Raw genomic sequence first — 9,466 nt, forward strand, 5'->3', positions numbered from 1 at the left:
TCCAAGAAATAGATGAACGTTGGGTCTGGAAAACGGAGCAGACATCAAGAAGAGAGGCCAATAAATCGCACTGGTCCAGAAATAATGAAAGCAGCCATTCATCAAGCACCCACTGAGCCCTGGGCTCAGTGAGCTACCCACCAGGCAGTCTTCAAAGCGCCTTAGGTATATCATTTATTTGAAGTCTCAGACAACTCCGGGAGGTGTTAACCATTGCTATCTTGATTTTATAGACAAGAAAGTTGAGGCTGAGAAGCTAAATGATTTACTCAATTTGTTAGTAAAATTGCTAGTTAGTAAAAAGTTGAGATAGTGCTCCAAGCTAGGAGGAAAAGGTTTTATATAAATGAGAATGCATAATTTATTACTCTCTGAAAACTTCCTCTAGTGGCTGTTAGGAAAATATTATCAAAGGATTATGATTCTTTCTTTTCCAGAGAACTCTTGCTCTGGAGCCAACCCGTAAGGCGTCTCATTTGAGCCTGCAAATCTGGAAAAATCCTATTCTGGGTAATCCATTCACAGAAAACATCCAGGAACCAGAACTTCTTATGTATGGACCTTAGATTTTCCCATCCCCAGTGGCACTGCAAGGGTACATTCATGGCAGAGGCGGCCACGACTCCCATCCCCACTCCCCAGAGCTCTGGCCTCCAAGGGAAAAACACCTTCTGCTTGTGTGTGAAGTTTAGAAAGAGGTTAGTTTCTGAGTCACACTGACCTCCAAAACCAGTTTCTTCTGAGACTCTAGGCATCAGGTTAATGTTATCAAGTCTATGGAGAAAAAAGAATATAGATTTTGAGAGAAAAGTAGATAAATGTTTCCTTCCTCCCTGACTTTAAAAAAACACACACACACTAATGTGCCCTGAAGAACTGCACATCCACTTTGTGTCTGGCGTTTGCATTTTCACATTTCATTAGGGATGACTTGGCAGGAAGCATCCCACTCCTACGCACACAGGCTTGAGGAAAGAGGGCACAAGGGAATCTCTCAGAACCAAGGGCAGGAAATTGAGTTGGGACACTCTCTCCATTCCCAGTCTCTGGCTGCAGCCAGGTGGCCTCTCTGGGCTTCTCTCTGCACACCTGCTCTGTGGACCCCCTTGATGCCCACTCACAGTTCCAACTCCCTCTTAGCTTCCGTTCCTGTGTGGCTTTGGCTCCCTGGGGTTCTGACACTGGCCTCGGCTCTACATGATCTGAAAAATCCAAGGCTCAACTACCTGACTTCAATTTCTGGGCTTCTTCATTTATAATCTCAAGAGCGAGTCAAACAGAGCCATTGGGGTCACGCAGCTACTTCCGGTCCCCTCAGCTAATGAAGAGTAGGGAGAGAAAACTACTTAGTATATTCTCTACCACCTAAGACCAGCCCTGCAACTGGGCTATGGGCAACTCCAAGTGGGAGGTGTGGTTGGCAAGGCTCTAATTCTATTAGATGGGCATTATTATTTTCATTTTGCATATGAGGTGAGAGGCTAAAAAAAATGTATTCACCATCACTCCATTAGTAGGTGCAGAAGTAGAGTTTGAATTTCGGTTGGTTTGTATCTGTGATCTATTGCAGTGTAATAAACTAGCCCAAAACTTGGTGACTTAAAGTGAAACTCGTCCCATTTACTTACAGTTCTGTGGGTTGGCTGGGCGGGGCTTGGCGAGGATGCTTGTCCCCATTTCATACGTGTTGCATGGGTTCTCTCCTCTGGAAGACCCCAGATGGCCTCATTCAGATGTCTGCCCTCAGCAGGGCCTCTCTCTACTCATGGTCTTTCATCTTCCAAGGCTTCTCTTTGCTTGTGGAGGCTTATTCTTAGGGTCCCTCTTTCTTGACATGGTTTCTCCAGCCAGCCCAGGCTCAAGGAGAAGGGCAACGTACTCCACCTGTGGATGGGCATAGAGACAAAGTCACATGTCAAAAGGGCATCAGGACTGACCAGGACTGTAGCAGCCATCTTGGGAAACAACCTCCACAGGACCCAAACGCATGCATGTTATGCAATGCCAACACTCCCAAGGCCCTTCTGAGGTCTTTGGAACCTCTTCCAAAGGCGACCTGAATCCCAGACCACAACTCAGGGCTGAACATGACCTCTTGGACCAGCTTGGTGTCCTCTGTGAGCCAGGCACTGTTAGAAGAGGGGAATACACAAGTGAGTCAGGCACGGCCCCTGCCTTCCCAGAGATGTAGTCTCCCGAGAGAAGGACCCGATGTAGGTAAGTTAAGTAAGGCTCAATCACCTCTGGAGGACAAGAACTTTCAATGCAGGAAGCACAAGGATTGCCAATTAGTCTGAGTCTATTAAGTGCCTTCTTTTTCTTGGCAATGTGTCAGACTGGGTTACTCAAAGACCTTAGAAATAAACCTTTAAACTAAGCAGTTGCTAAATTCATACGTTTTTAAAATATAACATGATTTTTTAAAGAAAAAAACATACCATCTCTACTTCATAAACTGGAAACTCAGCCAGAAACAGAGGAGAGAGGTAGACAGCAGGAACAGACAGGTGGAGGTGCACGCTCCTTCTATCAATGACAGATGCCAAAAGGCCAAACACGAGGAAACCCAGGAGCACCCCACGTGCTTCAATAGTGTCAGGTGGTAGGAGCCAGGCCCAGGGAGGGCAAAGCTCCCAGGGTGCTCACCCTGCTGAACTTAGATCCTGTCACTGATGACAGCAATGAGACATTGACACTCTTGCGTCTCAGCAAGGCCATGGCTCAGTGCCTCCTCTATCCTTCTGAGACCTGATCTGAGATGGGCCTATCATTTATTTTAATTCTCAAACAACTCCAGGAGGTGTTAACTCCCTGCAGCCCACCATGCAGCCCCAGCATGTAACATTTTTCTGCCCTTGGAGAAGCCTACTTGTCCTTGAAAGCCTGGTTGCTTTCTTCAACCTGCCCGCTACTTTGTCAAGGTGAACCCAAGGCTCACCTTCGTCTTGCTATTTAATCCCCATCTGTTACTGAGGGCCTCCCATGAGCCATGCGTAGAGCTACTCCAGAGGTGCTAAAATACCGAGGTATTTCACTCTGGAAGCCCAAATATACATTTTTATGTGGAAACCAAAGAATATCTAAAAGCTTGCCATTTATCAACAAGTAATTTCTTGTTTCATTACAATTTTTGGACTTGATTTTTTTTTCTGTTTATGTGTGTGCACACACTGTGTTTTCAGAGGTTTTTGTAGGTGGTAAATCATACTGGGAGGTTCAGAAGCCACGTTACTTGCAGGGGTGCCTGAGAGGCTGATCTCTGTGCTGCAGCCAAAAAGACAGTAAATGAATAATAAGCCCCACTGGATGTTAGAAACCAGGCTGGGAGGTGTGACGATGGTATTTCATAACCACTGGGGTTTGAAGATCTTATCTGATGCTGATGGCTTTTGCCAAACAGCTCCATAATTTGCATGGAGGGGTGGGGATACTTTATATGAGGAATCTAGCTTTGCCAAAGCTTCCCAGGCCTAATTATCCAGCTTTGGCTGTGTTTAAGGGAGGGGACCCTGGGAAGGAAGCTAGGCATAGGGTGATTTGTTCTTGAGCTCTGAATCGGATTCCTATAGGGGCAACCTGCTACTGCGGATTTCTGTAGGGGCAACCTGCTACTGCCATAGCTGCGCAAACATGCCTCTCACCTGAATGATTCTGAATTGGATATTTTATTCCTAAAAGAATAAACTAGGAGCCAGCATTTTCTTGTGTGTGATTTACCTGAGAAAATACATTTTCTCCAACGTGTCTTTCATTCTCCTGTTCTCAGTCACCTTCCTCCTTCTCCCCTAATTCCCTTTCTCTTCACTCACCCTCTGGGTTTTATCTGCCCGTTTTTATCCTGGGTTATCCTCAAAATAGAAATGAACTCTTTTACAGGTAACACAGGAAGGTATTTCTTCGTGCAATTTCGGACCCTGTGGGTACTGGGTCTCTTCCTCAAAGTTTCAGCATTGGATAAAGGACTTCCCTTGTACTGAAAGCAGTTTGAGCCAGAGTATAGAATATTCTTCCTAGGGTATTTTCTAGCACCAAAGTCAGTGGCCCCTCCTGGGAGACTCAGGTTGCAAGTCTGAGTAATGAACACGGATTCCATGGAAGTCACGCCACTCCCACTGAGGACATTCCTGGCCCAGTCTCCTAATGGGGAAATGCTCTTCCATCGGCAAATGACCAGAGAGTCAGAAGAGCCGGTAACTCTTAGGAAACTCAAAATTATTTGACTTTTTTTTTAAAGGCTACCCAAAATAGCCTCAATGTTTTTTCCTCTAGTTCTTTGCAGTCATTGTTATTGATGATGCACAGATGATTAACTTTATTTGTAAAGCATTAAAGAGATACTCACGGGGTGAAATCAGTTTATAGTGCACTTCATAGACACACACCACAATTCCCAAGTGAAACCAGGAAATCTCCCACAGCTGTTCAAATAAAAGGTCAAACAAATATAAGCTTCTCCCAGAGCCATAGGCACGAGTTCGGGACTCTGAAGACAAGTCCCGAAATGCCCTTCTCCAGCCACCTTCAATTCTCTGGGACTAGGAAGTGGCATCCAGGCTAAACCCCACTGCCTCTGGTAGCAGAGTCCCTTTAAACCCTGCCTGGGGGGAGTCCTTCTGAGCCTCTTGTTTCCGCGTCAGAGAAGTCATGGGAAATATTGACCCTTGGAGACTAGAAGACGTTTCTTATCTAAAACCCTTCACAGTTCTCAGGCTGTGGCTGACTGTGGGGTCTGAACCTTGTGCTCAGAAGATGATGTAAATACCTCTGCCCAGATGCAGTGCAGCCCCTGGATGGCACTGCTGATGGATTCACTTGGAGTCCTTACAGCGACTCCTACTTGGAAGCAGAAGTGGAAGGAGCAAAGGAGCTCTCAGACGCAGAAATGGTTCCCTGGAATTTAATTGTTTGTTTTCAAATCTCCATCTGCTTTCTATGGCTATAGGGCTGTCTCATCTTTTCCCAGTCCAACACATACCTGCTCTGTCTCAGATACTGAAGAAGATTCTTCAGTCAGATTGGGCCAGGGGTGGTTTAAAAGCATGGCCTCCAATGTTTCGGCTTTCTGTCACAGGTGAGACCTCTCTCCCTTTGACTCTGGAGGGTCTGTGACTGGAGGGTGGTGGGAGTGATCCTCTGTAACCTCCAAGGACGGGTATAGAAGGCCATGCCTACTAGAATACTCACTCTTGGAACTCCGAGCCTCCAGATTATAAGTCAGCTGTCCTAGCACCAACATGCTGGGAGGAAGCCCAAGCCACACCTCAAAGCCGCATGAGGGCAGTCTGCTGGAGGACCCCCGACCCCAAATCTCACATCATCCCAGGCCAAGCACCAGGCATGTGAGTGAAGAAGCCTTGGATGACTCCAGCCCTAGCTGTTTGAGTCACTGTCCGACATTCTTGTCTTCCCAGCCATGGCCTCAGGCTCTGTGGAGCAGAGATAAGCCATCCCTAATGTACTACGTTTGAATTTTGGTCCCACAGAATTCATAAGCATAATGAAATGCTTGTTGCTGTATGCCACCCGGTCTTGGGGTGGTTTGTTACACAGCACCAGCTAATCAGCGTGCAATCGAAGCTGCTTTCTCACCCCAGCCCTCACGGACAACCCACAGATTTCTGAGTTCAACCAACAGCAGGCACCAGCACATGTCTTTTGTGTGCTAAGTACTCTGGTGGGAGGGGTTGGTATAAAGAGAATGAAAGCCTGGTAAAGACAAAGAGTTAGAGACACCTGCCCATAGCCAAGTGCTCCTTGTTGCATGTAAACAAATGAGGGTTCTGTTTGAGGAGGAGGCCATGCTGCTGTGGGTGGAGCTGGGATGAGGACAGCGGTCCTTCCATTACCTGCAGATCACACAGCATCAGGAACACTAATTGCACCAGGTTCTGGGAGTTGCAGTCCATGCGGGAAAACTCACCTGGAACACAACGTGACATGTGTTTCCTGGAGTCTGACTGCCTTGCCTCTGGCAAGTGACACAAAGAGACTGCACTCTTCCAAAAGCTCTTCCAGAGATCATTCTAGTCAGAATTGAAAGTACACTGCCCCTGCCCAGGTGGCAGAGACTAATCTCTGGGAATGGGAAGAACACTTTAAAAGAGGCAGGAAAAAGGACCCTAGCAGGCAACCCTGCCAACACATGCAACACATGAAGATCATGTTTGTAAATCATGACACCACAGCAGAGAATTCAGAGTTCTTCCCCGTGTCCTCAGCTCTGCCCCACGGTGTCTCCCAACACCTGCTTCCTTGGAGGCAAACCCCGGGGACACCAAAGGCACGAGAAATCCAGACAACCAGACACTCACGCAGGAGTTAAAGACCAAATTCCAAGGGCTGAGGTTCTCTGGCCAACAATGACTTCACATTCTTGGGAATAAACTATTGACCAGATGCACGAAGAGAAGATCCATGTGCGAAACAAGCACAGGGACCAAGATAGGATTTTCACAGGCAGATCCACTGCGAGACTCAGTTTCCCCCAGCCAGTTCCCCCACAGCAGATTGGACAAGAAGGGACGCACCTGCCTGGCGGGACTCTTAAGGTCGGTTCCGCCTTTGGTTCCACCCCAAAGTCAGTGTGTCCTCAGCAGATAACCCCAGAACGGTAAATACTTTTGGGCGGCTCTCACTCGCAAGTCCCACTCAAATATGATCTCTGTCTGGAAAACTAGCTGGCAAATATCCTTTCTATCTGTTTTAAATTTAAAAGAAACAAATGTCTTAGAATGGTCAGAAAATACAATTCCACATTCACTTCCATGGGCCTTTGCTTCACAGCAAACCTGAAACATTGCAGTTCTACATCCAGCATCGGCAGCTTATATCGACAGAAAAGGAAACTGAGCTGGTCATTTGGGGAGAAGTTGGAGAAAATCAAGATGCTTATAAGTAAAAATGGGACCTTTCAATTGTGAGCTCCTTGTGGGTAGGGTGTGTCTTGTTCCTTTTATTAATACCATTATGCCTCGCACTGAATGGGGATTCTAATAAGGATAGAATGAATGAAGAATAGCATAGCACAGCATAGCATAGCATAGCACAGTATAGCATAGCATAGCATAGCATAGCACAGTATAGCATAACATAGCACAGCATAGCACAGCACAGCACAGCACAGCACAGCATAGTACAGCATAGCACAGCACAGCACAGCACAGCACAGCACAGCATAGCATAGCATAGCACAGCATAGCATAGCATAGCACAGTATAGCATAGCACAGCATAGCATAGCATAGCACAGCATAGCATAGCATAGCACAGTATAGCATAGCATAGCACAGTATAGCATAGCATAGCATAGCACAGCATAGCATAGCATAGCACAGTATAGCATAGCATAGCATAGCATAGCACAGTATAGCATAGCATAGCATAGCATAGCATAGCATAGCATAGCATAGTACAGCACAGCACAGCACAGCACAGCATAGCATAGCATAGCATAGTACAGCACAGCACAGCACAGCATAGCATAGCATAGCATAGCATAGTACAGCACAGCACAGCACAGCATAGCATAGCATAGCATAATACAGCACAGCACAGCATAGCATAGCATAGCATAGCATAGCATAGCATAGCATAGCACAGTATAGAATAGCATAGCATAGCATAGCATAGCACAGTATAGCATAGCATAGCATAGCATAGCATAGCATAGCATAGCATAGCATAGCATAGTACAGCACAGCAGAGCACAGCACAGCACAGCATAGCATAGCATAGCATAGCATAGCATAGCATAGCATAGTACAGTATAGCACATCACAGCATAGAATAGAATAGCATGGCATGGCATAGCATAGAATAATGGGTAGACGAATGAAGAGCAAAAGAATGAGTGACAGAAAAGATTGAATGAATGAGTGAGTGAGTGAAAAGACTAACACATACATGCGTAGGTGAAATGACCCTAATAGCACCTTCTCTCCTGTGGGATCTGAGGAGATCTCAGATCTCTGGCATCACTTTAAAATTAACACTAAAACTAAGTTCATCCATTTGTCATCACCCAATCCACCTCCCTGCTCCATACAATGTGATTATTTTCTGTTGAAGGCACCATCTTTTTAGATAATTACCCAGGGGGAAATCTTGGCACCCCCTTTCCCTGCTCCCTCGCCTGAACCACCACATCTGGTAAGACATCCAGCTCTCTTGATTATTCTTTCCAGTGTCTCCTGTTTCTCTCTCTTCCTTCTGTCCCATCCACTGCTGGACATTAGCACCCCACACGGGTGTCATTGCCTTGCACAGAGCTGGGTAACTGGGATGCCTCCTTGCAGTCTCTCGAACTCCCGCTCTTTACCCATGGAATAAAAGCCAAACCCCTTAACCAGATATTCAATGTCCTTCTAAGTCCTGTGCCCACTTACCTTTCTGATCAACCTACTCGTCCTTGTCCTATCCTTGCATCTTGCCCATTCCAACTATCTCACCTATAAAAGGCACAATTTCCCTTTCTGGTATCTTGAAGTAAAATCCACACTTGAAAATTCTGCTCAATCTGTGCCTCCCTTGTGGAACTTTTCAGGACGACTACACTGGAAGAGTTCACTTGTATAAAAAACTGACCCCAAAATATCTCCCCTCCAGGATGACCCTGGTGCTGTCACTTGGTGGTCTCACACTGCTTCGTTTTTGAGCCCTCGGTCCGTTGGGTTTTCTATGATGGTCCATCTTAGCTTAGGTCTTATCTCCCCTGGGATACTGGCACCAGCCACAGTCAATGGCATCTTGTCTTTGATAATTATCCTATGAAATGTCCTGGTTCTGCCATTCCTCTCAGGTGCTCTTTATTGTATCACTGACCACACTGCATAATCTGTTTGTCTTCTCCAATGGATTAGAAGCTTCTAGAGTACAACAATTCTATCTTCTTCATCTCTTTATTGCCAGTATCTGTCACCATATCTAGTGCATAGCAGATGTTCAATAAATGTCTGCTGGACTGAGCAAATCGTATTCGTGAAATAACCATAATGATAATTACAGTGATTATTTATTGTGTCCCTATTAGATACAACGCTCTCTAAACAGTATATAACCCTCACAGTAGGTGTGTTATCATCTACATCCTACAGATGTGGAACTCGAGAATCTGATATTTAAAACCCTGCCCAATGTGGAGATGGAATTCAAATCTAGACTGTTTAAGTTTACAGTCCATGCTTGCTCCTCTGCACACCCTTGTTTTCCTCATGCACAAAGAATTCCAACGTTATTACACTTAAGCTTAGGTATAGAAATTTGTATGTGCAGATAGCAGAGGCACCTGCCAAGGTGATGAGATTTGAAGGAGATGGGAAAAAAAAAAAAAAAAAAAAAGACTAAGAGCCATTGTCCTGCAGACTTGTGCACTTTTTTTTTTTTTTTTTTTTGAGATGGAGTCTCACCCTGTCACCCAGGTTGGAGTGCAATGGCATGATCTCGGGTCACTGCAACCTCTGCCTTCTGAG

At 45.8% G+C, this 9,466-nt stretch overlaps 1 long non-coding RNA gene across 1 annotated transcript; it reads right to left on the minus strand.

Moving 5' to 3' along the window:
- Positions 1 to 211: 211 nt before the first annotated feature.
- On the minus strand, positions 212 to 8,407 carry LOC126953671 (uncharacterized). The gene is made up of 3 exons (XR_007725294.1): positions 8,384 to 8,407; positions 1,629 to 1,884; positions 212 to 774 (listed from the first exon to the last, which is right to left on the minus strand). It is a non-coding gene; the product is annotated as an uncharacterized LOC126953671 (long non-coding RNA).
- Between the last annotated feature and the right edge of the window lie 1,059 nt (positions 8,408 to 9,466).

Source organism: Macaca thibetana, chromosome 4 (genome assembly GCF_024542745.1).
Source record: "Macaca thibetana thibetana isolate TM-01 chromosome 4, ASM2454274v1, whole genome shotgun sequence".
NCBI classification, from domain to species: Eukaryota; Metazoa; Chordata; class Mammalia; order Primates; family Cercopithecidae; genus Macaca; species Macaca thibetana.